We start from the raw sequence: 26,243 nt of genomic DNA on the forward strand, positions 1-26,243 counted from the left end.
GTGAATCTTTCCAGAAGTATCATCTATTTTGTAAAGCAAAATAAAAGACATTTACATTTACAAAGAAAATTACTGCCCAGTAGGTTATGGTCTCCAGAAAAACTGACTAGGACAGAGGCATGTTGCAAATTAGCTCTCCTACGACACATAGCACTAGATAATCACATTACTACTGATTCCAAGTATGTAAATTACATGTACAATTGTCAGTCAACTCTTTTGTCTAGACAGCTGCATCACATACATTGTGGTTGTACTGTCCACTAAACCCAAACTAAGTGTCCTGTCATCCTTGTCAGTCTCTTTCTCTGCCTGCCATCCTTTCCTCGTTTAATGTGGGCAACACCACAACAGGATGGAGCTATTAATTTTAATTAATAATAAAGTTACCTAAGTTTAGCCTAGCTGTAATTATCGGTAACTCCAATATCATAAGTTTTGCTTTTCTCACAGTAATACTCAAAGGTGATTGAGTTGCCAACCTCTTCTTTGCAGCATCGTAAAGACAGGAAAAATGAAACATGCACTACAGGAACAAAAGCAAACAGGAGAAAGGAAAAGAAGTGAGAGGCACCTTAAACTATAACAGTGAAAGCAAAATTATTCCAACTCACTGTGAATCTACTGCATCAGTTCTTTCTGAGTAGTAGAATTTGGCAAGGGGCTGGATGGAAATAAGGATATGCCTACAATTTCAAGGTTAAACAGTAAATTTCAGAGTACTTCCCACAACTGCAGTCAAATCATTCATGTCTTCTCCCTAACAGGCACCAAAGGGGGCTTTTGGAAGACTTTGGAAATTCCTGAGACAAGGTCACGATGTGATGTCTTTGCAGGAGGATTAAGAATGTGGGAATGAACTAGCTGCTCACAAGCCAAAGCAAGAGACACAAACTTTACTGTATCCTTAAGTCAGTATTGGTGCTCCTGAGAATAGAAACAGCATTAATTTTTATCCAAAGTGGCCTTCACTTGCAGCTCATCCATACGAAGGTGTACCTTACGAGCAACAGAAACAGCATTGCATACCAGAATTTCTGTACAACATCAGGGACTGATCAACATGACACTGAACTGTACTTAAAAGGGGACTATTCCATAGTGTGTAAAGAGCTATACCTTTTCTAGAGGCAGAGAAGAAACAATTAAACTTTGCTACTATGCTCTCTATGGAATATTATTCACGCGCACTTAAGGAGGAAAAGAAAGCCATAAATGTATGTTACGTATTTTGCAAGGATAAGATCAAATCAGCATCTCTAAACTGTTTCCTTCCAACTGTTTTCCTCCAAAACCTGAAAATGTTGGAGAATTCTCATCTCCTTATCAAGAGGCTTAATTAGTCCGATAATCAACACCTTAAATAAAGACATAAAGAAAGAAAAATCTTCCAAAACCTCACTCCCTTCTGAATGCTTATTAGAGGTGCTATTTTCTTGGTCAAGTCAAGCTGACGAGGAATCAATTGGATTTGTAAAAATGGGGGAGAAGGTGGGCAAATACAATAAAGAATGAAACATCTGTTTAAATGACTGACTTATCTGAACCATGGCATAGGCAGACCACTACCTCTGAAAGTGAAAAATGTATACAGGAAAAAGGGATGAAGTTAGAACATTTCTATGAAATTTCTCTAGAAATACCTAAAGCTAAAGCAGCTTATTTTAACTTTAGCATACAAATGAAAATCTTATCCTGGTTCTCTTCCTTCCAACTCTGAAGCAGATTTTTCAGAGATGGATGGTGACTAACTATTAAGTAAAAGCTTTAAAGTCTCAGATGGATGGTGAATGGGGGGGAAGCAGTTCAAGAAATGTCAGGAGTTATCTAAGGTGTGAGACATAATCTTTAGAACATGTCCTTGTGGACGAAAGAAATGAATTGATGTAAATACGTTCATCCTCAACTAATTTATTAGAGTCCATTTGGAAAGCATATGCCCAACAGAAATGCATCATGAAAGAGTTCCTATCAACTGTGACTCTAAAGCTATGTCACCCAAGAAAAGAATTGAATCTTTCGTCCTATTCCTTCAAAATCTAATTTCCCTGGGGAGCACAAATGGGTTTATATTCCAATGGGATGTCCCCACAGTTCTTTCAGATTTCTAAACCCAACTATTTATTTAAAATTTGTCTTGTGATATAGCTAGTCTCTCATCATATTCAAATTCCCTAGGCAAGAAAAAACAACAGCATCGTTTCACCTCCAGACTGTAATCCCACAAAGCCCTGAACCGCATAAATTCTGCCCCTTTGTCTCTTTTCCTAGTGAGACTCAATACTCCTCCAGGCTTTCCAATTCAATATGCACAGGTCAGAGTCCAATGTCCATGTACAATTACAGAAAATCTGTAGTCACCCAGATAAACCAACCTGTTATGTGGCTTAATATATCCTCCAGCAACCTCACTTTCCTTTCGTATGTCTCACATCAACCACTTTTACAGCATAAAAAGGAGTATCTGCACTTTCTGTTGAGCAGAAGAGTGTTTGTCAAAGTTACAGGCTTTAACAAAGTTTGCAGCTGTCTGACACTCTTCTGCCTTACATCTCTTTTCCCTGTGCCATTAACTTCTTCAGCATAAAAAGAGGTTCAGTAACTCTAATTTCCTACTTTGTGATTACACTTTTATACAAAATACTACCTTCTTTAAAGCTGATGAATTAGAGCTGAGAATAAGCCAAAGTTTGTTCAGTGCCAAAACTTCCGATATCTTTCTGTAAGTGATTGTGCCTTTCTAATTAAATAAATGTGCATAATACATGATATGGAAATTATCTGATGCTCAGGGGGTAAACATTAATATATTTATAAAAATTGTATTTTTTATATATTAAAAAGCATATCTCTCTCTATATATAGATATGCTCTATTTTGTTTTGATTATTCAATCTTCCTATGAATCTGTATTTTCTGGCATTTTGTTTGCTCTATCCAGATGGTAAATTTACCATTATCTAACCTGCATTTATTTTTTTTTCTAGTAAAAAGAAATCTTTTTTTTTTTTAATGTTCATAGAATCATTATGGTTGGAAGAGACCTTTAAGATCATCAACTGTTAACCTAGCACTGCCAAGTTACCACTAAACCATGTCCCTCAGCACTACATCTACCCGTCTTTTAAATACCTCCAGGGATGGTGACTCATCCACTTCCTTGGGCAGCCTGTTCCAACGTTTGATAACCCTTTCCATGAAGAAATTGTTCCTAATATCCAATTTAAACTTCCCCTGGGGCAACTTGAGGCCATTTCCTCTTGTCCTCTCAATTGTTTCTTGGGAGAAGAGACCAGCCCCCACCTCACTACATCCTCCTTTCAGGTAGTTGTAGAAAGTGACAAAGTCTCCCCTCAGCCTCCTTTTCTCCAAACTAAACAACACGAATTTCCTCAGCCGCTCCTCATAAGACTTGCTCTCCAGACCGCTCACCAGCTTCGTTGCCTAGTGCCGAGTACAGGGGGATGATCACTTCCCTAGTCCTACTCACCACCTACTCACCACGCTATTTCTTATACAAGCCAGGATGCTGTGCCCTTCTTGGCGACCTGGGTATGCTGCTGGCTCCCATTCAGCCGGCTGTTGACCAACACCCCCAGGTCCTTTTCTGCCGGGCAGCTTTCCAGCCACTCTTCCCCAAGCCTGTAGGGATGCATGAAGCTGTTGTGACCCAAGCGCACGACCTGGTACTTAGCCTTGTTGAATCTCATGCTATTGGCCTTGGCCCATCGATCCAGCCTGTCCAGATCCCTCTGTAGAGCCATCCTACCCTCAAGCAGATCAACACTTCCACCCAACTTGGTGTTGGCAAACTTACTGAGGGTGCACTTGAACCCCTCATCCGGATTGTTGATAAAGATATTAAACAGAACAGGCCCCAGTACTGAGCCCTGGGGAACACCACTTGTGACTGGCCACCAAGTGGATTTAACTCCATTCAGCACCACTCTTTGGGCCTGGCCATCTAGCCAGTTTTTCACCCAGCAAAGTGTATACCCATCCAAGCCATAAGCAGCCACTTTCTCCAGGAGAATGCTGTGAGAAACCGTGTCAAAAGCTTTACTAAAGTCTAGGTAGACAACATCCACAGCCTCTCCCTCATCCACTAAGCAGGTCACCTTGTCATAGAAGGAGATCAGGTTTGTCAAGCAGGACCTGCCTTTCATAAAGCCATGCTGACTGGGCCTGATCACCTGGTTGTCCTGTACGTGCTGCATGATGGCACTCAAGATGATCTGCTCCATAACTTTCCCCGGCACTGAGGTCAGACTGACAGGCCTGCAGTTACCCAGATCCTCCTTCTGGCCCTTCTTGTAAATGGGCATCACATTTGCTATCTTCCAGTCAACTGGGACCTCCCTGGTTAGCCAGGACTGCTGATAAATGATTCAAAGTGGCTTGGTGAGAACTTCCGTCAGCTCCCTCAGTACCCTTAGGTGGATCTCATCCAGCCCCATAGACTTGTATGCATCTAAGTGGAGTAGCACTAAGTGCTACTCACTAAGTGGAGTCCCATTTCATCCTGGATTATGGGGGCTTCATTCTGCTCCCCATCACTGTCTTCCAGCTCAGACGGCTTGGTACCCAGAGAATAACTGGCCTTATTATTATATAAATATGCACATCTCTTTTATATGATGATACATTAACAGTGTTGCTTTTGAATAGACACTGGTCAAACTCTAGTATGAGGCTCTGTGCCAGAACATATTAAATGATGAGAACTGTCGTTATGTTAGAATATAATAACCATATTGTTTATGACACCCAATATAATCATAATCTAATAATAAAATAATGTTTTATTAAAATACAATCACATTGCTTTGTGTGTTCATTCCTATAAAGTTTATTTTCAATAAAATTCCTAACTCTGCTTGTTCAACCAATGCAAATTTTTTTTGTGGTTTGCACTGCACATCCAATCTATGTTGGCAGGTACATAGGATGAGCACTAGCCACATAAAAAATCCAGATGTTATCATTTTTGTGATACAAGTAAGGTAAAATGTTCCATCTACCACTTGTAATAAAGAGACATTTTTATTTATATCTGCATTTCACAAAAAACCAGGTATTGCTTTGTGAATCAAGTACTGACTATGAGAAGTTAAATAAGCAAAATTAAAAGATGGTTTGGTTTTTAAGCCATTGCAAATTATTTACAGCGAGTGTTCTAGCCTTCTAGAACATGCAGATTTACCAGTAGATATCTACAGGCTCAAATACACATAATATATTTGCTGAAATTACCTACTCATATCTTGCATTCCAAGCACTTTAAGGCAGGGACATTATTTTTGTTACAGACTTCGTTAGAGTCTTCAGGTGTAATCAGAATTTATCTAGTTCTAACTGGAACAGCTTAGAGCTTATCCACTTTCCTACATCAAACAGGTGAGCTTATTCATACACTACTTCTTATTTTACGTGTGTGAGTGTGTACAGGGTAGACTACCATATACCCTGATCAAGAGATTTTCAGCTTGCAGTCCACAGGACACCTAAACAAAAAGTAACAAAGAACAACAACCCTATTGTCCATCAGAAAATGTTCAATGGTCATCAGAATACAAAGGCATGAAAAACCCCATAGTTCTAAGGACTGCCCCCAGTAAAAATAAAAACATTTTAAGTACTCTGAATGCACTTTTTTCAGAAGTTGCTGTTGAGGAAAACAAAGAACTACAACTAAATTTTTATACATCAAGTTCCTTTCTCAAAATAGAGTTTTAAAGTACAGTGACAGTATTGCTGAAGGAATCTGAATTAGACCCGAACACAGTATTTCTGTTGTGAGATGAACAGAAGTTACCAGGTTGCAGCTTTGTTTATTCAATGCCTTTCAGGAAGCAACCGTACTGGGCTTTTCAAAATGAAATATTGCATGTCAGTAATCATTACATAACGTTAATAGCTGTTCTACCACAAATGACAGATCTCATTAAAGTGACAAAAATAGAATTTAAGAAAAATTTAAAATATACTTACATCACTAGAATGTATCTAATATGGCACAAACAGCGATAATGTTGTATTGTAGTGGTGTGCTATCTGTGCCATAGGTAAAACTGAGAAATCATTCTATTTAAAAGTTGTCTTTCCCAGCTTTTCTAACACTCATATACTTTCGGTTAGCTTGAAATCTATAGTCTTGCAGTAATATAGTAATATTAGTAATCCCAGGTTGCATCTTTGAAGCCATCAGTTTCCCAATGAGCCAAAATTCTCTCTCCCACCAAAAAAAAAAAATCCTAATATTTCTTAAAATTGATAGAGTCTACTGTTTTTAAGTGGAGTACAGAGAAGTCAAACCATGCTTTTGGCCAAACTCAAAGCATTCAAGTTTCTTAATATTTATTCAGTTAGCATTACCTGAAACTCCCCAGTCCTCTAAGGCTGCAATACTAAATAGCAGGTGTTCATCATCACCAATTATGACAGCTGGGAATTTCTTCTCCTCATTAGCCTTAATTATGACTTTTTACATCACATTTTGCAAGAATTCTTTTTTCTTCTTTTAGTCACGAGATAACAAATGAGAGATTAATCTATATTTCCTTTGGTTGTTCCTTTGGCAAGTGTGCTACAACTATTTCAAAGAAAATTAGATCATTATGAATAATTTCTGCAACTTTTTTCTGTAACAAGCTTCCTGCTTTCATGCATCATTCAACATTTTAAATTTTTTATTGATGTCTTCAGACAATATTTGTCTCTCTCACACTGCCTGCCTTAGGACAGTGATGGGGATTCATTTCACCCTAGACAATATTCCTAGCAGTAGGTATCAGGCATTTGGATAAGGTAACTTAGACAAAATCCCTTGGCTGTACTGTATTTTTATCACTTGACATAATTCCTTTTTAGGACCTCATCCTCTAGTACTTTATATCACTAATAAATTATGAAGATCTACCTGGGACAACTTAGAATTCATTGAATTTCTTAAGTTGTTCGTAAGTTTTGAGTTCTTTAGCTATGACATATAAGGTGCAGATGTTAACTATTTGCTTAAAGACTTAAAGTGTTTTTTGTCAGTTTAATGTCCCCCTTTTTCCCATCATGATTTTCTGGGATATTTGAAAGCACTGGTAACTCTGCATAGTCTATGTTTTGTTTCAGCACTGGTGAAGGAATCTCAAGCAGATAAACTTCCACAACGCAGGTATCAATTGCGTCAACAGGTGGGACATAAGCTTTTACAGGTATGTGCTTGTACACGATTTCCATTGTCTGTTGACTGACAGTAAGACCAGGCTATGCAAAAGATGCCTTTTCCTCCTCAATGGACAGGAAAAGGACACAATCACCAACCGCCAATGGTTCCTGAAACAGTTCTTTGGAAGTCACAATTTTTGACTCTGCAGCGGCACTTCTAGAAGTCCCATTAGCAACTGAGCACGATGGTGATGATAGATACCAGGCTATCATAGAACATGGGGTTTATGCAGATAATTTTCTTCTAGGCAAGTTGCCTTAAAACAACAATTCCAAAGTCATGTTCTCACAAATCTATCAAAGACCTCTATGCCTATCCAAATAAGCTGTCCCCAAGGCAAACTGTCATCACATCACAGCTTATTTGGGGGTGACCACGTGAATGAATGAATCTGCATCTAGTGCCAGAAAGCACGGAATATTTTTAAGCTGCAGTGACATTAAGGGGCAAGACAAAAAAGATAGCACTGCTGACAAATATGCTATAAGGAGTCACAAGGAAGGGGTGAAGGCATAGAAAGTAATATTTTTTTTTCCTCTGGTCCTTCAAGTTATTGTAACCACTAAATATTAAAGCTGACAAGATTTGGAATTCAGACACACAGACACACACCTGTGACTCCTCTTGCTAAGCTGTTAGCTACATCTTCCAAACCTGTAAATCATGACCAACTCAAGGTATACTGCGTGTTGAAAACAGAGTCTTCTTTCTCCCTGCCCAGCTACAAGTAGCATTTCAAGTGCAAGCTACCTTGGTAATAGTGATCTCTAACACCTGAAGGTACTCTGTAACCACCACACTCAACAAAACCCTGGGAAGCAGAGATACAAGAGTAACACAGAGAGTGAGAACTAAGTAGCATATGCATTTAGACAGTTTTCAACAGCAACCCATGCCATGAATACCTTTGATAGTGAACAATATGAAACAAGATCTGCCTTTACCTTTCCCACACTGAAACAGTTTCTGGCTTCATGGTAAAAAATGTTGTATGTACTTAATTTTACAGCCCTCTTCTCCTTAAGGGTATCACACTTTTATTTTCCTCTTATTAAACGCCCAGGCTACACTCATCTCCAACCTAATTGCTGTCAATAGCAAGACCACCCTAGGTTTTGCAGCTGAAGCAGTGCTGAACAAGAGACATATTAAATCTCTTGAGATGCATATGTGCTCCTTTCTTTGTGCCATGTGTATCCCCATGCGAGATAAAAATTTCACTCAGTTCCATCACAGTGAAGTCCTTCCAGACTGCATCATTCTCTCACTGCCAGACTGATTTAATGAAGCCCTCCAATATTCACAGTAGCTATGCCTAAGACAGTGAATACAGCTTCAGTGCAGGCAAATCTCCTTTGGATATGAAATCTGTAGTGCTTAAGGTTGTCTGTGCATTCTTGGTCATCAGAGTGAGTTTTGTTGAGCAAGCCATTCCAGAAGGGCATAATTATAACTCCAGGCAACCCTAGCTCTGTGTCAAAGTTTTCTGTTAATAAACTACAGTGTATCAAATAGATCAGTTATAACTACAGTTATAGCAAATAGATCTTTGAATTATTTAGTAGAACAAAACAAAAAGCCTTACAAATGTCTTTTATCATCCAAAAAGGCAAAACAATGCTCACCCAAAAAGTTGTTTCAAGTCCTCAGATGCTACCAGAAAGTATTCCAGATCAGTTTTTGCACAATAGTTAGGACACTGGGACATATGCTGTAACTTGAACAGTGCGGCTGGACATTTCTGCAAGGAAAAGATGTTTACCTCAAACAATATTCACTCACAGCTGTTCCTACAACAAAAGCATATCAACAGAGCTCATAAATCTATCCACGCTGGCTGTTTTCTCATTGTAAGCAGAGTTGCAAATTATTTTTTTACTTGAAAATATTTTCTAACAGAGAAATGTATTACATCATCAGAAACAGTCTTTGAAGCAACTTCTTAAGTTACAGCTTATAAGACTACTGATGTCCTTGTGAAAAGAAGATAAAAAATGTATGTCAAAATATGTGTGTTGAAGTAGTTTGCATTTTTCTCATGCTCTAGGAAAATACTGTGTGGGTTATTAGCACATGTAAAGAGTATATAGATTACATTCTCAAACTTTCTCAGGACTTCAGGGAAATTGAGAGTGTTTTTTATTCTGTATTACACAAAGAATTACTGGAATTTTCAACTTTCACTATCTAAAAAAAAAAACAACCTAAAGTTAATCTGAAGTGGCTCTCAGTCAATCCAGAAAATCAGCTCAATAGTAAAAATCTTGGCTATATCTAAAGTGATGAAGAATTTTCCAAATGATGTTCTTTGTGTAAAGGTAAAACTACAAATTCTTTTAAATACAAGGCAGTATTTCTGTGTAGTTTTTTTCAAGATTGCTCAAATACTACCTGATATGTACCTTTTGGCAATAATTTTGCAATCAATTGTACAAACTCATTCTTGTTTTGCAGTAATGGTAATAATGGTAAAACCCACGTTATGCTTGAGACTATTTGTATTTTTCGTTGATGAAAAGACCTGAAAGTGTCTTTTATTTATTAAAGTCAGAGTTGAGTTGCCCAAAATATATACAAGTGATTTTAGAATCAAGGGATTTTTTAACCTCATTTTTACCCCATTTAAAAATACTCAAAACTTTTTCAGAATATGTTCTAACAGGGAATATTACTGGAAATCTTAGGTCAGAATTTCTATAAATTCACTGTAAGCATCCCAGCTGTTAGCAATTAAATACATTTCTGGGAAGAAACCCTACAACATTCTGGGTGAGAGTAGAGGGTTAAATAAACAATAAAAAGAAAATATAAAAAAACTTTTGATAAACAAAGTATCAGATCTCAACTTGAATATGAGTCAGATGACTATAATTTAATTTTATTATCTTGCATTTTGTATGTTACTTTTTTGTCTGTCATCTCCTTTATACCCTCCCTTCCTGCATTTCTTTCAGTTAGGGATTAGGCCTTTAAAGAGGGCTCTTAAAATGGATAGTTACACCTTCAGAGTTAGACTGTATCTCCAGGATACAGACTTTAATTTGGGTTGTAGAGAATGACAATATCCTGCTTAGCATAACAAGGAAGATGTAGAGCAGTGAGGTGACAATTCCTTGGGTTGAAAAGCAGAATTGACAGAAGAAAAGAGAATGAGAGACAGTAACTGAGATGAGACGCTTAAGGTTACATTTCATCCCGAGATACAACTCTCAGTCAAAAGAATGATCCCTACAGAGAACTGGGAAACTCACTGATGGCCAGCCTCTTGATCCCAGGATCAAAAGAAAAGACCACTAGTATTTTCTTTAGTTAAAATAATCCTATTTTTCTTTGTTATTTAACCTCAAAGATATATAGGTCTTAAGAGCTTATAAAGGTCTTAATATGACATTTACACTTCGACTTCACTAGACAAAATTAGTCATCTTCTTTGTATCTCTAATAAAACAAATAATTTTTCTAACTTATTCTAATAGCCCTTCTTTGCAACATAGAATTGATATATGTGTAACATTTTTTCTTAGGGATGTATGTAAACATACGTGAGAGTCAATGTTAAACAATAGACAATAGATGAATAAAATACTAGAAGTTCTTGCCAGCTGTATACTAACTGTAGTCAACCAACAAAGAACCACTGAGCATCTTTAATCCCCTGCTATTGAAAATACCTAGCTAGCCCTCCAACCATCCAGCTAGATAAGAACCTTTCAGGTAAACACTTTTTTAACTTAAATTCAAATCCATTGTTTAGCTATAAAAAATGGCACTAAAATCGCTTTTATACTAGCACCAAATTTAAAAGCTGGCATTTCTGACCCAGCTGTGCTACAAATGGAAATTTCAATTACTGGATGGAGGAACTTCCCCGTTTTTTAAGCTTAGGGCTTGCTTCTGAATCAAAAGGCAATCATACAGGGCAATACTTCCATGGTGGGAACTGAGTGGATAACCTGCAGAGCATCTTCTAAGTATCCTTTCTGAGCCCATCTGTATGGTTCTCAGGCAGGACACAACTGTTCCACTTCAGCTTTTATCTTGGGAGACCATGGGAAATCCCAAGGGAACAGCACCTAAATTTAATCTCATTCCTTCCTACCTTTGCAACTTCTCAGCTCTTTCTCCACAAATACTCTCTCTGCAAATCATGTGATCAGCCTAAGTGGGTTATATGCATATGACAGCTGCTGGCTAGCAGTTCAAGGGCTGCCTCCCTTTGCTGTTATAGAATGGTTAGAGCTGGAAGGGACCTTAAAGACCATCTAGGTCCACCCCCCTGCCCTGGGCAGGGACACCTCCCACCAGACCAGATTACTCAAAGCCCCATCCAGCCTGGCCTTGAGCACCTCCAGGGATGGAGCATCCACAACTTCTCTGGGCAACCTGTTCTGGTGTCTTACCACCCTCACAGTAAAGAATTTCTTCCTAATACCTAATCTAAATCAACCCTCTTTCAGTTTAAAACTGTTACCCCTCATCCTATCACTACACTCCCTGATAAAGGGTCCCTCCCCTGTCCCTTCCATGCCTCTATAGAGTGGTAAAGCAAACTAGGTATGCAACTTGCACACAACTTTGGTTACACCAGCAGCACAAGCACTCAATCTATAGAGATTTTCTCCACCTCTCTGCAACTGACCCACCAGAGGCTGACCCCATCAGCCAAGAGTGCAGCAACTCTCTGAAAACATATTTAAGAACTGGCAAAAAAAAAAAAAGTCAAACAGAGAGAGGTGTGGCAAGAACAAAAAGAATGAGAAACAGCAGAGGAGAGGAAATATCAAGGACAGAGAAGGAGGAGGTGCTCTATGGCACTGGAGCAATATTCCCTGCAATTCATGGAGGACCCTGCGCTGGAGCAGCTGGATGTTTCCTAAAGGAACTGTAGCCAATGGAGAGCCCATGCTGGAGCATGTTTTCCTGAGGGACTGCAGCCCGTGGGGAGAGTCCATACTAGAGCAGGAGAACAGCGTGAGAGGGAAGGAACGGCAGAGAAAAACCACCATGCACTAGCAATCCTACCCTCCCTTGGTACCTTCCCTACTGCTACTCAGAGGTGGATGTAGAGGAGTCTAGAGTGATGGAATAAAGTTGAGCATTGTAAAGGGGGGACAAAAGGTGTTTTAAAGTTTTTATTTGCTTCTAACACCCAAATCCATTTTAATTGACAATAGATGAGATTAGTTTTCCCTAGTTTGAGTCAGTTTTGCCCTTTACAGTAATTGGTAAGCAATCTGCCTACCTTCATCTTGATCCACAAGCTTTCCCATCCTATTTCTGTCCCTGCCCTGCTGAGGAGAGGGAGTGAGCAAGAAGATGGGGTGGAGTTTGGCCCTTAGCTGAGGTTAACCCACTGTACTCATGCTATGCACTTTCAGTCTAGAACTGTTGCCAGTAGATATCTGAGCTTAGAGGCATGCAAATTACAGAGATCCCTAATCATACTTCACTGTACACAAATGACCTTTTAATTTATTATTCCATCCCCGACATGTACTACTCAATATATTCAGTGCATTAAATACATTTGGGAGTTGCTGTGGATTAAAGATTAGCTGTGACAAACTGAACTTTTCAACCAAGTAAGCAAGTAATTAAGCAATGCTGCAGCTCCACACAGACAAAGCATGCCTTTGAATAGCTATCCAAACTACACGGCCAGAAGTAATTCGTAGGCTCTACTACTAGGTTGGCAAAGTGAATAAGGATTCCCTTGTGCCCCCATTTCTATGTGCATGCAGTCCCAAAGAGGGTTTCTTACTATAGCCAGAGAACCAGGGTTAATGAACAAATGTGTAGAGACTTTTCCTCCCTACAGAGCCATCATACTACCACAGAAGAAAACACAAATGAGTTATGACTGTGAATGTCCTCCAACTATCAAAAGAAAACCTACTCTGGGAGATTAGTCTATTGTAGCTCTCAACAGTATTTGAGACTTAAGAAGTTGCACATTAGACTTTAATATTTTACTAGAGCAGTTGAAAAAAACCAACAGTGAATTACTGTGCCACATTCTGGCCCTTCACACGCTGGAGGATTTCCCAAACAACTTCTAGGATATCAAAGGGGATTGGCCAAATTAACAGCAGCAGTAAATACAATCGTAGTCTAGCTAGGTGAACTAATATAATGTCTTCTTGTAAGTGTTCAAGGGATACCAAGTTTATTAACAAAACCTCCTTGCAACACATGCAGTTGTGTGACATCTTTCATGGAACAGGCAGCATACGATAAATGATAATATTAGCTTAAATCACAACAGTATCTCTCTTTAAACCTGAGGCATCCCTAATACAGTTGTTAGAGTATCTGTTATTCAAGGAAAAAAAAAAAAGCAGCACTAACAAAAATAAATAAATAAATAAAGACGGCATGACAACAGTGTTAGAGCATTGGTCGACAAGGCAAGAGGAACTGACATAATCTACCTGGACTTGTGCAAGGCATTTGACGCTGTCCTGCATGACATTCTTGTCTCTAAATTGGAGAGACACCGATTTGAAAGATGGATCGCCTGGTGGATAAGGAATTGGCTGTATGGGTGTGCTCAAATACTTGCTGTCAATGACTCGAAGTGAAGACCAATGACAAGTGGCGTTCTTCAGGGGTTGGTACTGGGACCAGTGCTGTTTAACATCTTTGCTGATGAAATGGACAGTGGGATTGAGTGCACCCTCAGCAGTGGTGCAGTTGACACACTGGAAGGAATGCCATCCAGAGAGACCTTGACAGGCTTGAGAGGCACGCCCGTGTGAACCTCATGAAATTTAACAAGGCCAAGAGCAAGGTCCTGCAAGTGGGTCAGGGCAATCCCAAGCACAAATACAGGCTGGGCGGAGAATGGATTGAGAGCAGTCCTGAGGAGAAGGACTTGAGGGTGTTGGTTGATGTGAAGCTCAACATAAGCCAACAATGTGTGCTCACAGCCCATCCTGGGCTGTATCAAAAGAAGCGTGACAGCAGGCTGAGGGAGGTGATTCTGCCCCTCTATTCTGCTCCGGTGAGACCGCACCTGGAGTTCTGTGTCCAGCTCTGGCGGTCTTAAAGAAGGACACGGACCTGTTGGAGCAAGTCCAGAGGAGGGCTGCGAAGATGATCAGAGGGCTGGAGCACCTCTCCTATGAAGACAGGCTGACAGTGTTGAGGCTGTTCAGCTCAAAGAAGAGAAGGCTCTGGAGAGACCTTACAGCAGCTTTCCAGTACTTGAAGGGGCCTACAAGGAAAGATAGGGAGGGACTCTTTATCAGGGAGTGTAGTGATAGGACGAGGGGTAATGGTTTTAAACTGAAAGAGGGGAGATTTAGATGAGACCTCAGGAAGAAATTCTTTAATTCTAGCTCAAACCCCCTGCCATGGGCAGGGACACCTCCCACTAGACCGGGTTACTCAAAACCCCATGCAGTCTGGCCTTGAACACCTCCAGGGATGGAGCATCCACAGCTTCTCTGGGCAACCTGTTCCAGTGCCTCACCACCGTCAGAGTAAAGAATTTCTTCCTGATATCTAATCTAAATCTACGTTCTTCCAGTTTGAAGCCATTACCCCTTAGTCCTATCACTAAATGTCCTTGTAAAAAGTCCCGCTCCAGCTTTCCTGTAAGCCCATGACAGGTTCATTCATGTAAGGTTAAATAAAATCTGATTTTTAAAAACTAAACTAAACACCTTTTTTTTGGACTGAGGACTGCTAGTGCTTTTGTCACAGACTAACTGATTTTGTACTTTGAATTGTGGGTTATGACACTGTCTCTTCAGCATTGTTAAGTTTTTCTTGGAAAAAGATGTGGTATTGGGATCTTTAAGGGCTATAGCTTCCCAGAGATAGGAAATCTACAGGGCAGGCACTGCAGAAGAGCACATATTATTAAGCAGAGGTGGTACAACAGTATAACTGAAATTAAATTAAATGCTGAAGTTATCCTTAGAAATTGTGCCAGAGTGGTAAGCACCAAATATTGTGGTGAGCTGTTTTCAGAGTTATTGGTATATCTCTGCTTACAGAAAATTAGATTAAAAGATAAATTATCAGTCAGCAGTAATAGCCATTTTTCTTTTAAATTATCTGCTTTCCTGCCTTGTGACATTTACATGACTTACAACCATAATCATGTTTATTACCCAATCCCCTATTCAGAAATACACTACATTGTTACCTTCTCTGTTGCACTTGGCTACAGACTTACTAGAGCAGTTATTGAATAATTATAGACCAAGATATTTTGATAATTAAGTGATTCTCAATGTATATTTTTCAGAGCACAGTTTGACTCCCTAATGACGAAGATGTTTTGCAAATCACAACACCAAATTTAAGATATGTATGTCTCTGAAGAAATTTCTGAAAAAAGAAGTGGGAAACTTCACGGCACATTCATCACCAGTAGGTCTCTCTTACCCCAGAGATGGCATTGGGAGTTCCATCATCACACACACTTGAAAACCCATTTTACATGCACACAGCAGTATTTCAATTAGTAAATGAAAATCATAGCTTTTCCAGCACAAAGCTGCATTTTCTTTGATATGATTATCTCAAAAACATCCGCTCTATGCCTTAAAGTTTATCAGATTAAACTTTTTTCAATAACATCTAGACCTAGGATAGGGATCCCAAACAAGAATTGTCACTTTCTGGAGTTTTGTCTTCCCATGGAATCTATGCCTGATAAATAAACTGTCTTAGTGCTTGTTTTGGATTTCAACAAAGGGATCAAAATTCTCCTTGAACTTACATCTATAAGTCAAAGACTGAAAATAACCCTTGTGTTTTAGTGCTCTCACACTTTGTCCTTTCCTACTATCCCATTTTTAGTGTACACCTCAGATACTCCGTGATGAATTCCCAAAGGTGCATGTAGTGTTGTACTGTTGTACTTACTAGGAGTAGTATACTTAAGAAGTTTCATTTCTGGACTGGATTTCTGCTAGATCAAAGATCCAATGAAAATTCATTTAAGATCATAAAGAACTTTATACCTCTATTTTTCTAACAAATTTTAATTAAAATTAATAAAACTACATTTTTTTTTCAGTTGTATTGGGCAGGCAATTTAGTTGCAATAGTTCTTTAGCAACATACAAGCCTTATAGTTCTGCAGCTGTAAGTAAGCCTCAGAGTTGAGACTACTTTTTTGTCTGTAGAGCACCACACAAAGATATTGTCTATCTAATAAAGTATGCAAAGGAAGCAGATAACTATCATGGGATTGGACAGCAAAGATTTATACATTCAGTAAAGAGTTTGAAAATGCCATGAAACATTTGTCTGTTAGCCTTCAAGCATAACAAACACTTATCTTTGAATTCCATTTAGGTAAAGGCTTCATCCTCATAAATTCCGTTTTAGGAATCACAGAATGGTTGAGATTGAAGGGACCTCTAGAGGTCATCTGGACCAACCCTGCTGCTCAAGCAGAGTCATCTAGAGGGTGTTGGCCATAACCATGTCCAGTTGGCTTTTGAATATCATTTTTCTTTAACTGTAGCGAAGAAATAATTACAGCTGCTAGTTGATGGTGTCCTGGTTTTGTTCTGCAGTGATCACCAAGAAATGATTCTCTTCGTGCAGGACAGGAAAACAAAGTGTTAGTTATACTTTGTGTAAAATTTGTCCTGATTCCTACAGCATCCTGACTCATTGTGGTCTTTTAATTTAGACTGCTAAGAACAATATGCCAACATTACTATGACTGCGGACATGATAGTATATATGTGTGTGTATGGGTTATGTACGATATGTGTTGTCAATCTTAAGGAATGGTTTAAAAGAGAACTAATTTTTTTCATATCATGTTCTACACATTTTAACTAGATTGCACATCTGCTTGATGGTCAATAAAAGCTAGTATAAAGCATTTCAGATTTTAATTGTCACACCTGGATTAATATTTTGATAGAAGACTGCAACATTTTAAATGTTAGGGTAGATCAGAAATTCCCTACTTAATAGCTTTGTGTACTCTTTCCAGATTCAGCCAAACCCCCTTGACTCTCTTAGGTACTTAACAACAATACAGACAATTAAGCAAAATGGAATAGTACAGAGAAAATAGCTCACTGTGCATTAAAACACAGTGTAGGAATTAAAGACAGATTGATCTATAATTTCAAGATGATTCATTACTCGAATGTAACCAACCAACAGTTGATACTTTATATCTGATAATGGAATATTTCACCTTGGCATATGTTCCTCTAGCTAAGCACTGGAAAGAGTTTCCTTTGGGATCACATGTAAGATCGCTCCCTTTGTTCAAGTACTTTCTTTTGAACAAGCTTGAAAATACTTGAGCATGTTTCAACATAAGATTACTTTCCAGTCATACCCTAATAAAAAAAACTATTTACTGTTCAGCAAACGCTCACTGAGCAAACAAGAAAAGCCCTTACCCTTCACTAGCACTCTATTTCCCTGAAGTCTGATTTAAAGAATGTTGATGGAATGGGCAGTTCTGTGTAGCATTAAAGTGTTTTTTCAAGATCCCTATTTAGAATTTCAGAATTAAAGGAATGTCAAATAGTTACTTTCCCTATAATTATAATTACTTTCCAGCTGGAAGTCTGTTTGTAACTCCTTCTTTTCTCCTATCAGAATGCTTCTTATAGTAGGAAAGAAGTTGACAGAGCGTTTTAAGTATTATACATACTAACAACATGATGATTCCCCACTTAAACTAACGGACTATCTTATACCAGAGAAGACTAAAAGCTACACAGCTATGAAAGCAAAATTGAATGTTGCTGTCCTGAGGCAGAAAAGGGATTGTATTTTCAGGGGTCGAAGAGATGGCATGGGGAGCTGGAGGAGGGAAGAGGCTGGGAGAAGGCAGAAAAGTATTAAGATGGTACTCAGATTTAACTGAGTAGGCCTAGGCGCAAGCAGTTAGATATGGGGAAAGACTATACGTAAAAATGGAGGTTTAGGTCTTGTGCCTGAGGGACACTTTGAAAGGTGCAGAGCGGGACAGGGATCTTTCCCTTCCTCCTTCTTCAGCCTGCCCCTCTTCTGGCATGTTCTCACTCCACTCCACCTCATCCCATACCCCCCAACACATTCAAGACACAGAATTCCATCCTCCTCCCCACCTCCAAAGGCATCTTCTTACCTTAACATCCACCTCCTATTCTCCACCTCAGATAAACTAGTTTTCCCTTCCCAGCACCTTCCCTAAAAAAGGAAGGGCAAAGACAGACTCTTGATACTACAGGTCGAGTACAAGACAGGACCAGAAGCAGCACCCAAAGGATCTGGGGATCCCAGAGAGTGAAGCTTTCTGACCCTTTCCTGGCAGCCCTGAGGCAGATGTGGTGGTAGGGACAATGTCTGCTATGGACTGGGGCTACTTACACAGGCTGCTATTCTCTTCCTCATCCTCACGTAAGCAGACCCTCTCTAAGCAACAGCAGATGGGGTAAGGATGGATTGTTCAGACTCAGGCACAAGATAAACAGGCAGTTTGCAACACCCTACAGGCTCACATTGTAGAAAAATGATGATATAACCTTACCTGGGCAAGTTGTGTGTATACAAAATACTGTTTTCATCCTGAAATACTGTTAACTGTCCTTATTCTATCTTGAAAGAAGTTGACTGTTGAAAAGCAGTAGTGCATAGAAATTTGATATCAGCTGTATCACATTTCAGCCCGTAAAGGCAAACATGCATACAAGTGCTGTTATTATTAGAGGAGTGTGTTATCATAGAGTTCACCTTAGACAGATACTGACAGATGTCATACTTGCTTCATCAGAAATAAATAAGGGACATCAAAACCCATTAACAATCATAGACAGACATATATGCTTATGTTAAGTGTCCTTGGCAAACACAGATTCTTAAGGCTTGAAGTCCAATCTGTGTTACTCACTCTGCATTGATAGCCATTGAAGATCTCTGCCCTAGACTTTCCTGGCTATTCCCTTTGATAGCTGGCTATGCGTGTGAGCCTGCATTCAGAGTTGCAAAGAGCTCTGGGTTCATCCAATCTCTGAGTCAATTTTTGCCCTGTTCCTAAGTCTTCCTACCTAGGGAATCAGCTGATTCAGCCCAAACTAAAGCTAGATATGGGGCTAACATGCAAATGGCAAGAATGGCAAAGAGGCTGTGACCTGAGACACAAGACTACATGACAGCAAAAGTGTTGCCTCGATATCACTGTCAAGTCCCTTTCCTAAAACTGTATAGCCGCACTTTACTTTTCTCTAGTGACTGAAAGATGGAACAACATCATTCACTTCAGCAAGGATGTTTCTGTATTGCACTGAACAGGCTTTTCAAAGATAAGTTTGGATGTTTTCCTCTCTCACTCACAAACACTTGACAATATAAAACTTCTTTCTTAGTATTTTGAAAATGGTCCATAAGTGGCTGCTAAAGCACCTCGTAGAATGTGAAGAAAGCACCAGATTCCCATTAGGGCAATTTCAGATTTCTTTGGTTTGCTATTTAATTAGGATAAAGATTACTGCAACATAGAAAGACAACTGACAAAGAAGTTAGAGAAGCTGGTTTCAGGACGACGTGTAGGTTTAACACTTTTGCTCCTCATTCTCTCAGACCTTGTTTCCCACCTGTTCACCTGCGTGTCTTGCCCTCCTCTCTCCAGCACTTACAGCTCTGCTTCATAACATGACATTCTCCAGTCTGTCCGAGCACAATTTCAGGACAGACAGAGAAAGATCTCACCAAATCTGGAGCAGGAATTAATAAGGCATCTAACTTGGGAGGTCCTGCAAATTTTAAATATTCGTCACTGAATATAATACTTCACTGAAGGGGGAAAAAAAAGACAGTGAGGCGTAAGAAATTATTCTTTTTGTGGGGGAATAAAAGAGACATTAGTAACAGTAATGTCTCTACAGTACTTTGAATATTTAAAATGCTATATACTTTAGGTATTTATGAGGTTGATTTCAAAAATCACAAGCACAGGAACAAGTAATGGGAATGTGGTTTGCAGACTAATCTTAAAACTTGGCAGTCAGATTCCGAATGTCTACAAATTGTGGTCTGAGTCTTGACTTCATGTCAGTCTCCTATGAACTTCCTCACCACAGTACCAACAAGACTACTTGAATAAGGAAATATACTCCTATTTCATAATGATTACATATTATTTATTGCTATTATTGATGATCTTACTGTTATAATTATGTAAAGATGTTCATGAATTTAGAATTCACTATTTATAGTGATGATATACCTATTTGGAGCTAGTAGGCTTATTTCAAATGTATTTGTGTCCAGGCTTCCACAATAACCTTCTAAAGTTCCGTATCAGTAGAACTAATGGTTCATTACCTAGTCCGCTAATGCCCGCAACTGATTTTACTCACCTAAGTGATATAAGTGTTAGACATTACTCCTATTTCAAGACCGCACTACCTGCCACAGAGCCACATCAATTATAAATAATAAATGGCCTTTCAAAGGTCTTAAATTTTACTTTCATCAGGGGACTCCCTTTCAGAAGAAAGAGCAGTGCTTCTTGTTGCTGTCATTTCTCACATTATGGCTAAGGCAGTGATAATTCTGAGTCTTGGTGATGTTATTTTGTGAACTGTGACAAAACCGATTACAAGAAGAAGGAAATATGGAATCATAATGATGTTACTTATTTTGTATTGAGATAGGACTAGGAAGGCAACGAAAAGTAGAGGCACGTTATGCTATGCATTGTACAAACACAACGTAGTAGACAGATTGAAGAGATTACAGTCTCAGTAATTGACAGAGATTAGAGAGTAATTGATACTGAGTACTATGATTCTCTTTCTGGATTTATTGATACAGGGTGACTGTATATCTCACCTAACTTATTTTAATTGATGAAGAAATACTTCAAATCACTAATGCAAAGGAAGGAATCTTTGGTAATCCAACAAAGCCTAAACTTCAAGCTGCAGTCAACATTTATTAGGAAAAACGCTGTTTCTCATACAGAACAGTTACTGTATCTTCCAGTTTCTATTCAGTGGTGAATACCTGGGATCTGTGCTTAAAATACCTTAACACCATCAGCTACAATTAATGCTTTACATGTTTAGCAGACTAGAAGAGGCTCAACATGAAAAAGTTAATAGCCCATTTCACACACCCCTGTCATAAAGAGAGACAAAATCAAGCCCAAAGGAACATTGCTAGTCTCATCAACCCACTATCATCTGTAAAAAGACATTTTCTATCCCTTTTCTGTTACCCCTAGTATTATAAACAGCACTGCTAGTACAATAAAGGCCATGTTTGGTTTGAAGTGCAAATAGGGAAAGGTCAGATATTTTTTGTACAGGGAGTTTAATCAATGTTTCATGTGTAAAGGAAAACAGCCAATACTGCAGCTGCAGTCAGATTAAAATGTTGTTAGACTTCTTGAAGATCACAATTACCCCAATGAAATGGTTTTTCCCTGTTTCATATCTCAGTGTTTTCCTCATGAGCAAAAAGCAAACAATGTGAGCAGTTGGGCCTGAGCATGCGACCTTATGGTCAGTGGGAACTTTGCCACTGACATCAGTGAGCCCAGCAGGAATAAATCCAATACACACATTATTTCTGATGCTTTTCACTCTTCACTACTGGATCTGCTGGGATCTCCTTAAACGCCATACAAACATGAAACATTGATTTCCTTCAGTTCCTAAGTCAGCATCTGTAATGACTTAATTACAAACTTACTCTCTGAGGAGTTTTCTGTTGGTGATGATATCCTCCCACTCTGTTGTTCCTCTTCTTGCTTCTTGAACTGAATAGAGACCACATCAATTCAGCAGTTACTGTAGAAACCTAAAGAAAGCAGTAACCTTGGACTTTTAAAAATGGAATTTTCTAACAATTTCATCATTCTCTATTAAATCAAATTTAATCTTCTATAGATGTTGTTTTGTCTCAGATAGTTCAGGTCTGTACTGAGCAATAAGGTTCTCTTCCTCTGACTTATCTGCTTCTGTTACCTACACACGGCCTAGTCACCATCTAAGGGTAACAGTTACAAACAGCCCTATCTCAGTCTGTGGCACTATGCATTTTGTGAAACAAGTGAAAGATGAAAACTTTGCAATTTGTACTGTTGTATCTCTCAACCTCGATTGCCTTCTTTATTTTAAAATATGTTTGACTATTTTACTGGTATCAAATCATCATCATATCAAAGATACCAAATTCAAAAGAGCGAAGAGGCTGTGAATAAGCTGCATTGCTTTGGTTTTCATGTGCCCACAACTGAATTCTTTGGAAGGTCTCAATTTCAAAGTCAGGCTTAACCTCTGCCCTCATTTATGTCATCAAACACAGCTGGGTCAAATCCAACATAAAATCTTTATTTCATCCCTTTTGAAAAAGCAATGTGTGAGAAAATTAGGGGATGGTTTAACTGCAGTTTAACCTAAGATTTCTCAGCAAGACTAACTGGAAAAAAGTTATATAGTCAAAAGCAAAAATCAAATTGCCAAAGCAAAACATGTTATCTGATATGGAATGTTCTCATTGGAAGCAAAAAGTTTCCATGGTTGCCAATGCAGTCACATTTTGAAGGAACACAAAGTGTTTTAAATTGGAATATAAGGGAAAACCTTGTCTCCACAACGTCTCTCTCCCCTCACTGCCAAATGTGTTTGTTAAAGCTTAGAACAAATTCTAAAAGAACAAACTTGCAAAAAATAGTTGTTATTATCTGGAAGTCCTATGAAATGGTGTTGAACTGTATAGCAATCTTTGGGGTGTGTTGGTTTTTTTAGCAGAAGTATTTCTTTTTTTCTGTCACTAACAACTTAAATCAATTAACAGAAGTGTACTATCTTGTATGTTTGAAAGACTATACTTACTTAATAAATCCTCTTCTGTAATCCAGAAAAAAACCCAAATATATGTTTTCAGAGAAATTAATTCCTATGTCATGTCATGTCACGGTTTGGGGTTTTGTTAGTAGTTTCTAAAGAATACAGTTTTTAAACGTTGTCTATAAAGTATATCATCAACTCTGTGTGTGTGTTACGACATACATGCTATAATGCGCATAAAAACATGCATGCTGTAATATATAGTAGTGTGTCTTTATGTATAATGCCTATATAATAGTATGGATAGATAGACAGCAAAACATGATAATCAGTGTAATGTTCTAAAGTATTGAGTATTAAGCCTGAATGTTTCTTCTAAAAGCACAAAATCACAGACAAAAGTCTAAAATATGCAAAAGACCTGCATATGGGTTGCATATCAAGAACACATAAAAGCTAGAATATTTATTCAATTATGACTCCTATTTCTTCAAATTTTCCCAAAAAACTCACAAAGGAGCAAAAAATATTCATGTGGGATGGACCTAATTATGAATGTGAAAAAGCTCACATTGGAGGTAAAACCTACTCAGTAGTATCTCTCAAGGCCCTTTTATCCTACGCCCTGCCTGTTGGGGATAGAGGCAAAGCATCTTAAGGGGAAAAGCAGTCCTTTGAATTAAGTTGAAGGACCAGCAGAGTACCTTCTTGGGAACTTTGCCATTAAATATTACCACGGCAAAAAAAGATTATGATTAAAAATTGGGTCATTGGTCAATCAAGTAAGCAAGTGCAAAAGCAGAGATTAAGTGAGTAGGAAGTGATTTAAATCACTTCCAGCTTCCCTAAGGAGAGAACCTGAAGAACCCAGCTACAGCAGAAGGCATATGTTCAAAAGCTGGCTTTGGCCGGTCCTCCAAATGCTTAGGATCTCAAGCTGATGGGACAATGCAGAGAAAGTCTTTGCTTCCAGCACAGCTGTTGTTTCCTTCTTTCTCCAGTGCCCAGAACATGATTCAGAGCAGAAGCTACTCCAATTATTTGTAACAGAAACAGCAGATAGATCGTAGACACTGCTCATGGTTTAGAACATTAAAAACATGACCAAAGACAAAGAAGTGCATGTAAATGCACATTAGTATCCCTTGCTTTCTTTTAGCATTTTTTTCATAAACCGAGCAAGAACAAACTGCAGGCTCAAAGACTAGTCCCAGTTTGAGAATTTTTTAAGCTGACATTTGAAACTGTAGATCTGGTTCAAATTTTCAAACAAATGTATTTTGTCAAAAATACATTTAACTCTGATATTTTTCACCAAAAAAGTCTTTTGGAAAAAAATGTTTCTGTGGGTTGTTTTTTTCAACTTGTTTACAATCTTTCAATGTATGAAATCACATTATGCAACTGAACTTCAAATGCTTGAAGTGAAAAACTGAAAATACACATATGTCAGAACCATACATCACTGGAATTTATTAAATGAAATCAAGATTTATATTTAGTATTTTGTCATCTAACTCAATTCAAAACAATTTTTTGGTTGCTCAAACCTTTAATGTGACAGAGTCTGCTTCAAGACCCACTGAAAGTAGTGGATCTGATCCAATCTATTTCAATGAGGCTTCCACCAGATCTCATATACTGTAGAATTATGAGATATTTTAGTTGCTCAAACATAAAAAACCTCAAACGTTTCTTTTTGAAATGGAAGGAAGGATTCATTTCTCTGCCATGGACAACTCAAAGCATAGCCTAATTTCAGTTGTTCCTTGACTGAATAGAAGTCCTCATTTCGTTCTTTACACATTGTACACTGTATAAGTAGACCCCTTGTAGGCACAATTACACATTAATTGACTCATTTTTATTGATATTTATAAAGTCATAATCGATTTTTTTTGTATTGCTTTTATATACTACGGTGACAAGTCACAAATTTTTTATAACAAAAATGTGAATTTATTTTTTTCTAACAGTTTAGTGTTATTCAAATTCCTCTCCTTCTACAACAAATATGACTTTCACTGATGCCCTGTTTAAAAAAACAAAAACAAAAAATCCCACACAAACCCCCCACATCAATGTATGAGCAGGAGGGCTCTGAATTGGCTCCCATTATCTCTGAACTGGTAGTTTCTCTTGTGATAATGGTACTTACCTGGCTGGAACTGCATATCAAGATATCTGTAATCTGAAAAAACTGAGCTGTGAACTACATTAATCCTGTATTTCCTCCTATTGTTATTGAAATGAAACAAGTAGTAAGAAGAAGCCTTCCATCCCTAAGGAAATGACAAAGAGCATATTTACGATACATTAGTAAAAAAGCATATTTATTCATCTTGCATTCTTTTATGATACAGTAATTGCTTCTCTGAGCTATTGCCAAATTCTGCTGGAAACAGACTGGCTATCTGATCTCTGAAGTTCCCACAGACTTTGGGTCCATGCGTCTCTCTGACTGAGGTCTTGATCAAGTTCGTTCACTGGATGACTACTAAAAGGTAAGTTTTGCACCCACATCTGAGAGGTTAGTGAACGGTAAGTCCAGCCCTATTTTGAGTCAGGTATCAAATCTGAGAGGAGAAGCAGTAACTCTCACTTGAGTGGCAGTTAATCTAAACTTCTGCTATAATGGACAATGATGTCATATCCCCCTTTAGGGCTAAAAAAGAGGTTAGCTGAATGTCAATGATACTAGCCTCATACTATCCTTTGGTACGAAGACCTTCAGACAACAGATCTCTGTCAGGAAGCAATGTCTAGTAGCTGATAAACAGTAGGAAACAGCTTCCTAACATCTGCCACCAGAGGAGACCTTCACATGGACATATGAAGGGGCCAGGTAGAGTCCATGTGAATGCTGCAAGTTCTTGTGATGAACCTGTAACTACACTTAAGGTCCACATCATCTTGCAACTGAGCACTGGCACATTGATGCTAGAGATATGTCACACACAATATTGTAGTGATACTCAGACATCTTGGCAAGTGATAGTCTGTGAACCGTATTACTGCTCTATGTTCCTACTCTGTAAATGTGTAAATGTAAACACTGTGTTTTCACGGGTGACATGTTTTCATGAATATACTCTACAGAAGAAGTACAGTCAGTTCAGTCAAGTCTGTATTCAGAGAAAGCCGTTTACATAGACTACACTAAATCACTTGAAGCAAGCCAATCATTTGAAACCTGGTGCGAGCTACATAAACTCCATACCACAGAGGATCAAGAAGGTTTCCAG

The 26,243-nt window shown here is 38.5% G+C and overlaps 1 protein-coding gene across 5 annotated transcripts in view; it reads right to left on the reverse strand.

The window, feature by feature from the left end:
• INPP4B (inositol polyphosphate-4-phosphatase type II B) overlaps positions 1-26,243 on the reverse strand; it is a 497,007-nt gene that overhangs the window by 26,479 nt on the left and 444,285 nt on the right. For all 5 annotated transcript variants that reach the window (XR_008466520.1, XR_008466517.1, XR_008466521.1 and 2 more), the window contains 3 exons: positions 25,157-25,280; positions 21,899-22,006; positions 8,848-8,963 (listed from right to left, as the gene is read on the reverse strand). The gene's annotated coding sequence lies outside the window, so the exon portion shown is untranslated. The remainder of the gene's footprint in view (positions 1-8,847; positions 8,964-21,898; positions 22,007-25,156; positions 25,281-26,243) is intronic.

The sequence above is a fragment of the Rissa tridactyla genome, chromosome 5, assembly GCF_028500815.1.
Source record: "Rissa tridactyla isolate bRisTri1 chromosome 5, bRisTri1.patW.cur.20221130, whole genome shotgun sequence".
NCBI classification, from domain to species: Eukaryota; Metazoa; Chordata; class Aves; order Charadriiformes; family Laridae; genus Rissa; species Rissa tridactyla.